Raw genomic sequence first — 15,986 nt, forward strand, 5'->3', positions numbered from 1 at the left:
CGTTAAAGAAAACAAAAACTCCAAAAATTGATCAATTCAGTGAAGACCTCTATCACCTGAGTATGTTTGGTTTTGTTTTGTTCTTTACAGTCAACAGGTAGCCAAGGAAATAACCTCTTTCAATTGGGGAACCTTCAGAACTGTGTGTAACATTACAAAGCATTCTTGAAGCTAGAAGGAATAGGAGCCACCACACTGCATGGCGCAGAACGCTGGTCCTTGGAGAGTCTTAGAGGGTCTGCTGGTTCACACGCCTGCCCCAGGCAGGAGCAAACTGCAAACAATCCTTTGAGACTCATCTTTGCAAACTGTGTGCGGGGTGGCGGGATGGTGCACACCTGCCCACGACTCGTTGTTTCGACAACAAGAAAGGGCTCTTCTTCCCTCTGGATGGAGAGTCTTTGGTTCAATGGTCGTGATCGGGTTCTCCGGGTGTCGAAGAGGGAATTTACAAGCTGGGGCCCATGAGTGGGGCTTGGTACCACGTACTGAGGCTCTCCTGCTCCACAGAATCTGGCTCTTCGCCCCACTGGGTTCCAGTCCGTGCTTTTTTGGCCTGCTCGTGTAAGTGGGTACCCTGTTCATTTAATACTTCATTCGTTTAATACTTACATGGCACACAGTGGGGACACGGAGCTGTAGTTCAGTGACGGACGAGCTGGACCTGTCCTCGTGAGCTCACGGTCCCAACAAATGGGCAGCTCTCTCATGGGTAATGGGCAGGACCACGAGGGAAGGAGGTCTGGACACTCCCAGCCTCGACTGGGGGCCTGAGTCCCCGACTCTGAGCCTTGGCGATCCTGACCACACTTTCTGATCAGGACAGCTGCTGATCAGCAGACCTGAAGCTCAATGTTTGCAACCCCACCTCAGAACCCGAGCAAGATTTTCGACTCCTTCCTGCATTTGGCTGTTTTACTTTAAATTCATGACCCCTGCCCGGAATCGGCTGACCCTGAATCCCCGGGTCATCTTTGCAGGTGATGAGGATGAGGATGACAAAGACCAGGATGGTAACCACACCCACCATGAACTACCCTTTGGTGAGCACTGACCCCCCCCCCACTTCACAACTGCCTCCCACTGTCAAGACGGCCACACCCACCTTAGAGACAAAGGAACTCATCAGAAGGAATGATTAACATCACGATAATTGTGTTGTCAGTAACAACACCACAGAGTCTGCAGTCCAAAGTCTCAGGCTCACAGGAGGCTCCGGTACTCCCCGTGATACTCTCCAGTAGCTCAGGGACTTTGGGAACACCACTGAGCCCAGAGGAATGACACATCTTCCTGGAGGTCACTGCTCTTGTAAGGACCACGGGGAAACAATGGGTGGGAACCGGACGGCTTCTCCCAGACAAAGGCCCCTCATCCATCTGCCAGGCCCTGGGGACCCTGCAGGGAGCTGAATCCATCTCTCAAGATCCTGCAAGTGCCAACCCTGGTTCCCTCGGGGTTTTATTCACTTCATCCACAGGCTCAGGAGATCAGCCCTAGATTAGAATCTTCTTCCTATTACACTCTGGCACCTTAGGCAAAGTATGCAACTCTTCCACCTCTCGAGTACCTCATCGGCAAAATGAATCCAACAAAAACACCCACCCCTTCAACTGTTCAACAATGAAATCCAGGCCAGGCGCCTCGAACACGCCTGGTGGAGAGTTAGCCTTCAGTAGGTGTCAGCTGCCATTCTGCTGTCCCAATGTCCACCATGTGCCTTGGGAGCACAGAATGGGAAGCATCCAAGGGGCTGCAGCCAAGGGATTGGAAGGATATTTGAGGCTTAGTTAGCGTTGGCCACATGTCCCAGTGTCCCCAGGACACTCCCCACGCTATGCACGTTGACCTGGGCCATGGCCCCCAGGGTGTCGTGCCCATAAACCGTGCAAAAGTTCACAGGCACAGAAGCTGGTTACATCTCCTCCTTTAGCCAGGGTGTAGACCTTTCATGACTTGGCCTTGCCCTCCCCACAGCCTCGTCTGCTGCTTCCATATCCCAGGCCAGCTGCACCAAACGGTGGCATCTCCACCAACTCTTTGGGCCCACGGGCTTCCCTGCCCACTGCCCCTACAATTCCCTTCCCTCGCTCACTAATGCCTGGGCAGTGCCAGGCATGTTTGCATCTAGGTCTTTTCACGACCCAGCTGCTCAGCGCGCATTCCTCCGGGGAAGCCCTCCCTTGAGATCAGAGAAGCCCTGAGGCATTTCCATCCCAGTCCTGACCACTACAGGGATCATTTTATAACCCTTTGCTCACACTGTGTAGTAAACAAAACCTACTCCCCTAACACCAGGCACTACAGCCCCTCTCAGGGTAAGACGGCCTTTGTCTAGAGAAGTAGTTTACGGCTCCAGCTGAGGCTGATAAACTTCTCAGCAATAACAATTAAGAAATCAGAGATGGGAGTTGACCTTGAGGGCTGGGAATGATAAGAAGATATGGCCTAGTCAGAAGGATTTTTAAGAACGAGATTGTCTAAAATTTCAAGTTGGTGGCCCTGGACGCAAACCATCAACCACAGCCCTGGGGGAGTGGCTTTGCCTTGAGTTGGCTTCAAACACGGAGCTGAAGCCCACGGCTGGGGAGGGAGAACAGCTCGGGGGCCTGCAGCTGACTGATTCAGAGAGAACCGAAGCCAGACTCTGAGACTCCACCGACACCCCGTCTGGAATGTGTGTAAGTCTTGGAAGACTGAGGAGTACGCATGGTGGGTACACCCTACGGCGGCTCCCGGTGAGGAACGCCCTTGTACCAACACGATCCCCGTCCTTGAGTGCAGGTGGCACTTTTGGTTTGCTTCTAGCAACAGAACAAGGCAAAGACGATGGGCTGCCATTCCTCAGTTAGGTTTTGTGATGCGGCGAAGGCAGGGAGATAAGACGCCTGTGGCTGCGTTCCTTTATGTAAGACTCAACCTTAGCAGATGGATCCAGAGTCCTGCTGGCCTTGGAATGAGCTGCTGTGCTGTGAAGGGGGCCACAACACAAGACACTCTGGTGGATTCTAGGGCCCTAGGGAAGCCCCCAGCTGACGGCCAGCATGTAAGTGGGATCTCAGTCCTACAACCACAAGGACCAACGAATCAGGTGAGCCTGGAGGAGAACTCCCAAGCTCCAGAAAGGAGCACAGCCCAGCCTGAAACTGCTTTGTGAGACCCCAAACTGAGGACTCAGGGAAGCTGTGCCCAGACACCCAACCCACAGAAAGTGGGAGACAATAAACCATGCAATCAGCAACCATCCAATAAACCATGCAACCTTCCAATCAGCCATGGATGCATCCGGTTTTGTAGAGCAGGGTAACCCCCGCACCCCCAGCCCATCCATCAGATCTCGTCTGGCCTGCACTTGTGTGTCTGGTCTATGAGACTCCACTCCCTGAGGGCGGAGACTGTCCTGCTTCTCTCTGTACCCCAGCGCCGATCTCCAAGTCTGGCACTTATTAAGAACCCCCATCTGTTCACAGGATGGATAAGAGCCATTCAGAGATGAGCCACTGCTTTTTTGTTGCAATAAAATGCCAAGGATATAAAGTGGTTTGGAGAGACAAGGCAGAAGGGATACAGAAGGGCTTTTCTGGGTACATGAAGGGCTTGGACTTTATTCTCCAGAAGACCTAAAATACATAGTATATATACATAGCTCTATACCCATACCCATTTCATCTTATCTCTACTTACACCCATATCTGTGTCGATCTCCATGTCCACAGCTGCATTGTGTACATCTGTATCCTTATGTCCATTATCATTGTCATCGCTGTCTTCATATCTCATCATCTATGTCTGTGTCCATGTCTATACCTGCATCGTCCACCTCTGTGTCTCGGACCCACAGCATGGTCTCTGTTACCTGTATCTTGATGGACAAAGGCTGCCCTGTGACAGGACAGAGGTCAGGAGGCTGTTGTCGCCGGCTGATGAGAGAGGAGGGAGGCTGCTCCGGCAAGATGACAAAGGTCCCCTGAGAGTGGACAAGGACCCTGGTGGTCTTGGCAGGATTTGTGACCCATGGGATGTGGAGGCCCAGTAAGAGGGACCTCTGCAGGGTCCCCAGGGTGGGGGACAAGTGGACACAGGCTGGTGGCAGACATTAGGACTGACACACCAGGCAGGGGACCTGCTGAGCTTGAGGTCCACGTGGTAAGAGTCAGGAGGCTGATTGAAATTTAAGCCTCAAGGTTAGGGCAGAGGAAGGGATTGGGGTCCTCCACCCGGTTCCTTTCGGCAGGGAGGGTGCAGGACCAGGCTTCTGCCAGCGGGGGGCAGCAAAGGCCCAGTGAGCTCTGTGTTTCCTCCTCCTCATCAGGTGAAGGAAAGAGAAGCACCAGCAACCTCTGGCCTTCACTTTCTGAGATTTGACAACAATCATTGATTTATACCACCCAATGCACCAAGGAAGTTCCTTCACCTGAGAGGAGAAAAAGTTTTTTGGCCTATTGCATATTGCAATTTACTCTTAAAGCATGAACTTGATTTCAGGGCAGGAAGCAGACATGGGTGGCTAGACACAGTCGCCCCTTCTCCTGCTGTCCTGGCTCCCGTGCCTCCCTCATCACTCCCTTCCTCCTCTGGCACGTCGGTTTCCTTCTCTGTGCCTTGACTGCTTGCTTCAGCCCCCTTTTCTGTCACTGCCCCCGTTCCCTAACTTCTTCTCGGCCCCTCTCTGTCTCCTTCCTCTCTCCTCCTTCTCCTCTTCCTCCTCCCCCCTGGGCTCCATGCCCAGCACCTCCCTCCTCCCACCCCACCCACCAGAGCCAGACCTGCAGAAATAAGCCAGGGTTTGTGGCTGAGTCTTGGGCAGAGCCAACAGCTGCCCTTCTGTCTGCAGGGTCCTACCTGTCTTTGCAAACGAGCCAGCCAGTCAGGGTCAAGGGTCTCAGACATGCCTTTAAACCAGACACGGTCTCCTATAGGCATCCACCCAGGCTGGGAGGAGGGCAGGACATGGCGGCAGGGTGCAAAGGGCAGGAGGAAACAGACATTGGAGAAGCTGCTTTGTAGCTGAACTTGGAGTCTCCAGTGTTAGATCCAGGGCCCAGGACGAGAACCAGCGGTCCTAAATCTCTGTGTGAAAGGGACATGTAGAAACTGCCTAGTCAGGTGACAGCAGAGCCAAGCCCTCTAAGGAGCAGTTGTTGCTGACATCATAGCCCACCTGGTCCTGATCCTCAGCCACCATCACTGGTCCTTGCTCTCGAACAGAAGATGAAACCTACATACAGCTCCATATCAGAGATGCCTCAGAGCACCCACTGTGCGCCAGGCATTTCCTTATTCCCCGTGTCAGCCCGAGGGCTTCTGGAAATCACAGTGTCTGGCCCCAGGGATGCGCTGCAGAAGCTCCAGGCCCAGATCTGCCTCCAGCTCCACTGTTTACTCAGGCAGGAGCCCGGGAAGTCTCCCTTCCTCTTCCTGGGCCTCAGTGTCTGCATCTGTGACCAGAGGGGATGGAGAAAGATGACCCCAAAGGCCCCAGGACAGTTGCTGGGGGTCCAGGCTGGGAGGCCTGGAAGAGCTTTCAAAGACAAACAGGCTCCAGTTCCCATCTCACAAGCCCAAGTCCATGGTCACTCGCCACCTCAGGGGTGGTTTCCTCCTCCTGAGTGGGAATGACAGCCTCCTGAGACTGCTGTGAGGAGTGAAGGGGACGACAACACTCAGAGAGGCCATGGCAGTACAGTTGGCACAGCACAGGGGCCAACACCTGCCAGCAATCGCGGGAGCGAATTTCAGCTCAGATGGGCCCGGCCGACGGAACGTTTTGCCATTGCCTCAGACCCGGGGTTCCTTATTTAGAGTGAGTAAATCAACTCAGAATTGGAAGACGCGGTAGCTGCCGGCTGTCTGAGTCCCATGATGCACTGCGCCATCGACACCGTCTGAGTCACCATTTGGCTACTTGTCACTATTCTCAGATCCGTCCAGCCTCCAAAAGAAGACCATGGTCATTTTTGGGGGGGAGCGACTTCTGCCTGAGGACGGGGCTACCAGCCTTCCCCAGAGGAGCAGCTCGGTCCCAGACCTCTGACCTCCCCCACACCAGCGATAGCATCAGCTGAAATAAGCAGCAGTCCCATTAACACTGTTGCCAACACGCCCCCTCCAGCACCCGTGTTCATGTGACATTTCCAGATAAAGGTGATGCTATCCAAGCTCTGGCAGGTCACATCCTTCCTCCTGGAGGGCTGAGCCAAGAGCCATTAGGTCCATAGTGCCTATGCCAGCAGGACACGTGGGCCAGGCTGAGTGGCAGATGCGGGGGGCGGGGGGGTGGATCTGAGCCAAGCAGGTGGACAGACACAAGCCATCTCTGGGTGTTTCCTTTTTTCCCCTCCAGAACAGGCCAAATCTCTGATACATCTGAGATAGTAAGGTCAGTCTGGTCCCCAACCATCTCTCCCCATGAATTCAGGCACTCAGCTCATCCCGGGCAGGGGGCTCCCCATGTACCAGGACCTGCCGTATCTGCAAAGCCTGCTTACCAAGACAGCCTTTTTACTCAACATGTAAAAGCTGCATTCTAAGATAGTCGGTGCTGTAAGTGCCGTGAGGCTGTATTTTGAGCATCTTCTTTATGTTGCAAGCATCTGCTGTGCTCTTCCGGTAACCAGTGCCAAAAAGGAAAAAAGGAAAGGTTTCAGTACCTAACTGTACTGAGCAGACTTCAAGATGTTCTCCAGGGACCCGTGCCTCCTGCCGTTCCCACACGTGGTTAATTCCCACTGCTGGAAGGTGGGTCGGACCTGGGATGAGTTCCTAGCCAGCAGAACACAGTGAGATGTCATTTCTGTGATCAGTTATGAGAGTTGTGACTGTCATCTTGCTGGGGGCCGTCTCTTGCTGGCTTTCCTGAAGCTGGCTGCCACCACGTGGTCCTGAACAAAAAAACCTGGCTTCCAGCCAACAGCCAGCAGGGAACGGAATTCTTCCAACAACCACAAGGGGGAGTTTGGGAGAGAATCCTTCCTCAGTCACACCTTCAGATGCACCCCAGCCCTGGCTGCCACCTGTGCTGTCGCCTTTGGGAGACACCCTGAGCTGAAGACCCAGGTAAGCTGTGGCTGCCTTCTTGATATACGTACACCCAGGTCACGAATGCCTGCTGCATTCTACCACTGAGTGTGGCGGTGGTCTGCACACAGTAGCAGAAGACTCACCCCCTAGACACAGCATGACCTTGGGCAGATTTACTTTTCTGAACCTCAGTGTTTCCTCTACAACACAGGAGTGACAATTCAAAGGATTTCCGCTAGCCTCGTCTTCACCTCAGTCCTTGTAGCGAAGACACTGCCCAGCACAGCAAGACTCCTTGCACCCGAAAACCACTTCTCTGAAGAGGTTTCCTTGCCAACAGCCTTGACGGTTGCACAGCAGCCTGTACGTTCGGGGCGCACAGCCCTGCAGGTCAGCCTCTGCCTCCCCATTGGGCACGGCATGTCCAACAGTGCGATGCGAACCATTTGCAAAGCCGAATGGAACTTACAATGGATTCAGGGTTTCATGAAGCGGATGGATATGAAGATGGAGGGTTGTTCTCAGCACAGGAAAACCATTAACAAGCGGCAATCCTGCTGGAACGACCGAAGACGTATCAATCACAATAAAAGGATGAAAGACCTCATGTATTCCCTCCTCCCGAATGCTGAGAAAATAAAATGTGAAGTCATACTGAATTATCATGTCATTTTGGCATAAAACATATCCCCGAATCAACATTTGGTTCCGTCTTTGTTCAGGCTCACAATCGGAGCGTTGTTGCAATTATAACCAAAATTCTGTTGTCTAGGAGATACGATACACATTTTTCATGACACTTTTGTGATAAAGCATGAATAAGGTATTTCTCCTCCCTGTGCGGATGAAGTTTGGCTCCCGTTCTCAGCAGAGTCTCTCCAGTAGATAGCCACTGGTTCCCGTGAACTGTGCGGTAAAGGGACCCTCTGAACCGCCCCCTGGGATGGTCACGTGGATGAAAAGAGAGCCATGCGTGCGAGCTGCCTAGAATTCTGGCCAAGAGGAGGCATTCGTTAGATGCTATTTCTTACCTCTTTCCTTCTCACCTTATGCTTCGAGAGGAGAGTGAGAACACTGCCTTGGAGTCACCCTCTGTGCCCCCGGGGTCCCCATCCACAAATTCAACCAACCGTGAATCCAAAGTATGTGAACAATAAGTGTTAGGTTGCTGCCGGCGTGCACTACAAGTAGTTAGGGTTCCATTCGCCGTGTCTTTTTTAGACATTTTCTTAAAAAGGTCTACGTTCTTGAAATAGGTTAAGAAAGCATCAACAGTGCTCATAAATAAGCATACACAAAGAACCTCTGTCTGCATCTTCATCTACATCTATCTCAGTCCGATCCACATCACCTTACAGATCCACAGGTGTGTGATGGGGACGCAGGTGTGGCCGTCTAGACCAGGAGTCGGCAGCCTTCAGCCCTCGGGCTGACCGGCCAGCTGCCTGTGTTTGTCAGTAAATTGCCAGGTGCCACAGCCACATCGCTTTGATCACATTCAGTCTGTGGCTGCTTCCGTGACCTGGGCAGCATGGTTGCCACAGAAACCACCTGGCCCACAAGCCTGAAATATTTATAATCCATTGGTTCTTTAAGAAAAAGTTCCCTAACTCCTGATCTAAACTGAGAGCCAAGGGCGATTTAACTCCGTTGGTGCCACTGAAGGCGTGGTGCACGTCTAACGTGGTGCAGAAAAAATATTTCAAACCTAAGAGACTCCCTCTTAACAACACCTGTGTTGATTGGATAACAGATCATTTAACACAATTAGAGGAACGAAACAGGGCCATGCTGATGCTCGCAGAGGAAAAGAAATACAAATTTAGGGGAAAGGATACAAATCACGAATAAAAATTAACGCAGGGCCTGCAGCTTCAGCTTTGTTCGTTTCATGGTGAATCACCCTCTGGAAACATCTGTGTGAGTTTCACGGTATAACGTTTCCACGCATTTCATCTTGAGTTTCCTGTCCTGTCATTAATGGCTTTTAAACAAGTCAACTGCCCTCTTTGAGCTCACTGTTGCTCCCTGGGGAGCCTATTTGTGAATGACACTGTGTTGCTTTGGGCTGCAAGGCACACTTCACGACCTCTCCAGTCCGGGAACAGCCCGGGCCCTGGGGCCGGACACCACAGGCTCTCAAGTCCAGGCTCACTGCTGGGTTTCTGCTTCCTCCTCTGCAGAGCAGGAGTAACAAGAGGATTCAGTGAGACGAGAGATGGAAAATGCTATAGGCAGGCAGTGGGCACTCAGCTGTCGGTCCTTTCCCTCTCGTTGGCTGACACGCATGTCTGTTTACAAAATATTTTAATTGGGAGCATAAATTTAGAAACAAGGTTAAATTTGGACTGCACTGTTTACTGCTGCGTGACCTTGGGTCAGTAACTTAACCTCTGATCCTCCAATCCCTTGTGTTCATTATGGGGAAAAGTATTCAACCTCACAGAGTTGCTGTGAAGTCTACGTGTGCCTTAGTTTCTGTAAAATGGGGATAATAAGATGCTTAGGCTAGTGCTTAATAAATGTGAGCAATCATTATGATTAATATGACTTACATTTTATTCCCTAAAACACAGTGCCTGGGAAATTTGTAATCTCTCAATAACCAGAAGCAACTGTCATGACTACAACACACTCGGAGTTCAACAAACGTATCGTTCTTGGGTAACTCTACCCAGAAACATCACATCATTTCATCATCCATCAGACACATCTAATTGTAAGACTCATAACTGTGTAGACTATGAAGAAAGCGAAACTGCCGATTAAGTCATTGCCGTCACTGACTGTATTTCACCACCCTCACTTAAGAGATGTTAATTTAAAATGGGTGGAGATATGCATTTAGCATTGATAGAACAGAGGCAGATAAAATGCCTTATGACCAAGTCCTTGAGGACAAAGCCTTTCACAGGATGGGGTATTAGGATGACTCTGGGCGTGTGGGAGGGGCTGGAGGCGGCGGCTGCTGCGTCTGGGCACCAGCAGGGCCCCAACATTCAAGTGTGGTCCCGAGTTCATCTGGCCCACACCCATCTACTCCTAAGGAAGATGTCATAGCTCTGAACTTGTTTGAATCTCCACACACTTCACATCTTCCATTTCACAGGGACGCACAGGCCCATGTTCTCATGGAACTAAGCTTCTGGGGCTCACCTGGGCGAGCAGAATGATGCGAGTCAAGCACTGGGATTCGGGGCCCCTGAAGGTGCTCCCCGGGGCCACAGGCATCCCTCTGTCCCCGGACTAACCCTAACAGCAGCCCCGTTCATGGTGACCTGGCTCCGAATTCAGATTCTCCTTCTTGTGAGCTGTCTGACTTCCAGCAAGATGCTCCATCTTTTAGAAGGGAATGGATCCTTGCACCAAAGGACTGAGGCGCTTCACCTGGGACCTCTAGCTGAGGGACAGAGGTCCTGGGAGAAAAGGGAGCAAGTCTTCCCAGCAGCTCTGAAATCATTCCAAGGAGGCATTCATCTTCACCTCCACATAGTGGGCAGTCTTTCCAGCCGCCTTTGGGCTGCAGACTGGGAAGAACGCCAGTGTGTAAGTGGTGGATTACCGACTTTTCTTCCCATGCCCTGGAGACTTTGCACATTCCAGGCCCAGCCCAAAAGGTGGAAACACCTCCTGTTTTCTGACCCCATTAGCACCTTCCCACACACGGCTCCACTGTTTCTTCAGAGAGCCAAACACAGAAGCAAAATAATATCTGGGTGTCCTGCAGCTTTTCCCCCTCAGATTTTTTCCCCCTCTCTCCTTTTGGAAATCTCATTAGAATGGAAACATTTAGTGGCTTCAAGTTTCCAAAATGAGAGTGATTAAAAAAAAAAGCCCCCGTGTGCCTCTCGCTACTTACGGCATGGTAGGCGCACATCTGTGTGCCCAGCTGCTGGGCGCAAACAATAGCCATCAGGGCTGCTTGTGTTTAGCAATTTCCCTGTCTCCCCGAGTCTCACATTCCTATTTAAATGCTCCTGGATTTTGATTTTATACACGTGCACTCCATCCTTCCTTCGGTACACGTGTACTGAGCAATCACTCTGTACCCAGGCTGTGTCAAGGTACAGAGTGGACTAAAAGCTCGGTTCCGCCTGCGAGAAACTTCTGGCACTTGAGGACATAATTATTCCAGGGGAGAGGGCCCAGCACTCAGGTGGACGTGGCCAACCATGGTCAAGAGCGCCCTCCTTAACGAGTTCTCACAGGTACCAGCCCTTAGCAACAATTATCAAAACTCACAGCTCCCTGGGCCTTTGAGACACCCTTCTTGTTACTTGTTGCTAAGGTCAGTCGCTTGGGGGGGAAATGCAAGATCATTCACCAGCCAAGGGTGTTGGGAGTCACCTAACGCTTGGGTTCACCTGGCTGTACTCTTCCCAACTCTCAGGACCAGGGCCCAACTTTGTAAACTGAGGCACAATATTTACCCTGGGTGGGGGTGCTGAGAAAGCCAGGCAAGGTGGGGCACCTGTGTCGATAAGCATCAAAGGAGGGACGGGGCGGGAAAGGAGTAGTAGGATCAGGAAATTTGGTCCCAAGTCCTTGCCACCAGCTCCCTGAGCGAGTTGGGCAAGTTGACTCTGGGCCTCTGTTTCCCCCTCTGCCAAACGGCTCTGATCAATTTGGAAGATGGCCTCAGCCACCTTCCCCAAGGGCTCTGAGAAGTGCTGCCGGGCAAGAAAAAGGAAGGACGGAAGGGAAGGGCGCTGTACTGTCAGAGAGGGAGGCGGACGCCTCCCAGAGAGGTCACAGGGTTACTGACGAGTGAGCCAGTCCAGGCCCATGAGTGTGAAAGCCCCGCCTGCCATCCGCAGAGGAAGTGGCCGGGCAGAATCGCTCCCACCAGCGGCCTGTCTGCCTTTCCCCACAGGCAGCCCGTTGGCCTCTCTGCCCTGCCCACCGCCGCTGCCCGGCCCCCGAGTCCCCAGGGCCTGCGCCAAGCTGTGCTCCGGCCCCTCCGCCTCCTCCCCAGTGCTGAAGCCCCCGGTGCCCCTGCTGGCCTTCATCTAAGTCGCCAAGATCCAGAAAGCAGGGAGAGATTGGACGAACTTGAGCTGAAGACCTACTACGAGCCGGACGCTGTGCTAGAGCTGTGCGTGATGCTCTCCTCGACTCCCACCAGGCCCCTAAATCTCTCTCACAATGACGTTCTTTAAACCCGGCCTCGAGCGTCTTTGCCATCCCAGTCCTTCTCTGTGGGACATGTTCCACCCTCCGTGTACTTACTCAGGGACGCTTAGGTCCACACATACACACGAGGGTGGTCTGACCCCGTAAAGTGAAGGCCACACGCCCACTTCTGTGTCCAGGCATGACGGTCCCTTTTAGAAGAAGACTCCTCTTGGGGGAAGACTCGCCCGGAGACCTGCTCAGGCTGCCGTCCCCAGGCCGCACACAAGCCCTCCTCTCCTTACTCCACTTTGTCTCCCCAGATGTCCCCATCCACCCCCCCGGGCTGTGACATTGGCTTTTCCCAGGTAGGAACGAACTACTAGGGGAACCTCCCTCTGGGCCTGAGCCACATCTGGGACCTTCTTCTCCACACACAACCCTGCAGGCAGCCCTGCAGGACTTCCTGGGGCTGGGGACAGCGGGCGAGTGCTCCCTCTGGTCACACCACTCTGAGAGCCTCTGTGTTCAATGGGGCTTGGCACCCGTGCATGACACCGGTGACTTTTCAGGGTGAGCTCATGGAATACTGACACAGATGTTCATCACACTTATGAAATTATGAGTCACTTACCAGTGCTTATATAAGTGACTTCTTACTGGACCTACTCACAGGCCTTTACAGTTATCGAAGCTCAGCTTCATCTGCTCACATCTGGCCCCCAACTTGGCCACTGCCGTCATTGTGGAAACAGACAAGCTGTGGGGGCATGAGCTGTCCCGTCCAGCATGGCCATCTGAACGTCTGATGGTCTTCCCAGCGGATCGTGGACTCCACTGACCGAGGAGCCACTCTCCTTCCCTGACATCCCCTTCCTGCCTACCCCACCCCTCCCAGGAGGGAGGCAGACTCTGGCCTAGGTTTCTTCCTCTCCTCGGTCCCCCCGAGCCTGTCTCCTGGAGACCGCTTGCCAGTTTGGCAGAACTGGCTTCTTCATCTTTCCACGTCTGAGAGTGGCTGCTGGTCACACACCAGGACAGGGCTCAAAGACCCAAACCAATGCCAATCACGCTCTCTTGGCTCCTGCAAGGCGCACATCGTCCCCTGGACTCGGGTGGTGGTGGCAAAGCTGGCCCTTGGTCTGTCTCTCTCTCCCTTCCGGGCCACAGGCTCAGAGGATGTGGACAGAGAGTTTCCCGAGTGGGCCCCTCTGAAGGCCAGCCACCCGCCCCGCAGGCTGTCTCGAGCTCTGGTGTGAAGCCACCCTCTACCCACAGTAACGAAGACCCCGGCCCACTTGTCAAGGTCCCCGAGACCTCACAGGGCTCTGATAGGCCCTGCGTGATCAGTGTTTCTGGAGGCTGCGTGACAGGGCTGCACGGGAAATGTGTCAGGAGTCCAGCATTTCAAGTAGAATTTTTCTTCTCTTTAGAGATGAGGACACTAAGTTTTCTCCTTGAACTGAGGACAAGAAAACACACACAGAGAGAAGGAAGATACGCAGAGTGACTCGCTAACTAAGGTGCCTCACTAAGGCACTGAATGTGGGTACACTCGTCCTCGCCGTGAATGTGAAGTGAGGTGTGGAGGGGGGGCAGTGAAAAGCCCCCGGAGGGGAGGCAGAGACCTGTGTCCTAGTCCTGGTTCTGCCCCGATGACCTGGGTGACCCAGGGTAAGTCATTTCACCTGTGTGAGCTCCAATTTCCTCCCAGCAACTAGATAATGTCTATAGACCCTTTCTGGCCCTAATACTAATACACAGTTAAGTAAGAGCTGTGCTCCCAAAAATGTGGGTAAACTTTTTCCCCAACTGAAGTCGACTTTAAGTAAACCTCTTCTCTCTCTCCCCTCTTCTCCATTTCCTTCCCTCCTTTCTTCTCTCCTTTACTTCCTTCTTTCAGGAGCAAACTCCTTTCTTCGAGGTTTTTGCACCCACAAACACACACTTGGTGAAGCAGATTTATAACGGAAACAAGACTGAAGATTTAACCTCCTTGGGGGAACAAACTGCTTCCCAAGGGGCCCGGGAAGGCCATTTGCATGCGAACACTCCATGGGCTGCTCTTGAATGACCCTGATCTATCTACTGACGCCTGGCCAGGCCCCTCCTTGGCAGCTCCTTGTGAGCTGCGAGCTGGAGCCAGAGATGCGTATGAGCTGGAAAATGATCAAAATGTACTGACTGAAGATGCTCAGTAGTTGGAATGTTCAGGGTTCTATGTGGGCTTCTTTCCCAATTGGCCCAACCAGTAAGCTTTGAGCTATGGCCAGCTACGAAAACGTCTTGACTACACATCCTCATACGTTGCACATAGTAAGTTGTCAGTAGTTGTGTTGGATGAGCAAATGACATCATTTTATTTATTTCCTCTGGACCCTGTCTGGATACTCCTTTAGGACTCTCATCCAATCCTATGCTGGTAAATGGCTAAAAACTCTCTCTGAGCAGGGTCGTGATAAAGCCCCAGTTGGCAGCATGTGCTAATTTCTGTGGCATAAATAATCCCGCCATGGTCAATTTCAAATTACCAGCATGACGTCACGGAGCACGGGGAAGAAATATGCACCATTATATTTCTGTCACACTGATACCCAGAGACATAAATAACCCCAGTGGCATAAAGCACAGTGAAATATAAGATAATTAGGTAGTGATGAGTTTTGAGCCTTTATCACCTTTGTTTTAATACAATTATTTTATTGTAAGTTTATATAATTTAGTTTTTAATACCAACTGTGTTTAACTATAGCCCCAAAATGCCTGAGGGTTTAGCAATAGGCTCTCGGGGGTCCTGTGAACGGGATCCTGCTCCCCACTGCTTCTTCCCCAATCAACGCAGCGCATTCTGGAGCAGCCCCACCCGCACGCTCCCCGTCTTCCCTCTCCGTGCTTTCTGGGGGGACTGGGAGCCACTAAGGGCTTCCTAAGATGCTAACACCCAAATGATAGGCCGTGCTCTCTCACTCCAAGAAGCTCTGTCTGTACCCCATTAAGAGTTATTTGTGCACTTGTCCCTTCCACTGGGGTCTTTGTAATCAAGATGGTGAAACCCAGATGTCAACTGAAGTTCCCTGTCATTTGAGATCCAAGTGGAATTCGTTCCAACCCTGTGGCCCCGCTGGTGGGAACCTGCTTCCCTTCACCCAAGCTCCTCAAGGATGGGGTGGAGTTTGGTCATGTTCGCCTGGTATCCTCTGGCTGAGAGGTCCTGCACAGGACCTTGCAAAATGGGCCTTTTTCTTGAAGCCTAAATGAGGGAGGTTTTATGAATCTTATCGAAAGGACCATCTGTTTCGCCAGTATCCCAAGGGGACTGTCTCCCTGCCCCACTCAGGTCAGATGGCCCTGGTATAACCTACATGATGGGGGATGAAACAGAAAAATGGATAAATGCCAGGCGTGCTGCGCACCTGGAGGTACCCAGCACAGGTGTAACCCAGAGGATGGGGCTTACAATAAGAAACGAACAGACCCAGTCACGGGGCATCCTTATTACCGGGCATCGCCCCTGCATAGGCTGGGTGCCCAGCACCATTGCTGAATGACTCCTGTGCCATAATTCTAACCACACTTTTGACGGAAAAGGGTCTTCTCATAGTAGCAGACAGAAGACAATCATAAAAGAAGAGGAGGGAGGAAGGGGGGTTTGTGAGAGCCGTTAGACTCTTTTCATATCATGTCTCATTTAATCCTCACAAAATCAGGCCAGTTTTATTAGCCCCATTTTACAGGGAGGAAAACTAAGGTTAATCAACCTTCCCAGTACCTCACGGGTAGGAAAGGCAGAGGGCAGTCAAAATCTGGTCTGCTTCACTTCGAAATCCATGTTCCTTCCACGTACCGTGAAACAG

The 15,986-nt window shown here is 52.2% G+C and overlaps 1 protein-coding gene across 1 annotated transcript in view; it reads right to left on the bottom strand.

Moving 5' to 3' along the window:
• Positions 1 to 15,986, bottom strand: part of KCNQ3 (potassium voltage-gated channel subfamily Q member 3) — a 191,236-nt gene that overhangs the window by 37,387 nt on the left and 137,863 nt on the right. The gene's annotated exons all lie outside the window — the stretch shown is intronic.

The sequence above is a fragment of the Sturnira hondurensis genome, unplaced genomic scaffold (assembly GCF_014824575.4).
Source record: "Sturnira hondurensis isolate 20B ecotype Veracruz unplaced genomic scaffold, ASM1482457v3 Scaffold0006413, whole genome shotgun sequence".
Classification (NCBI taxonomy): Eukaryota; Metazoa; Chordata; class Mammalia; order Chiroptera; family Phyllostomidae; genus Sturnira; species Sturnira hondurensis.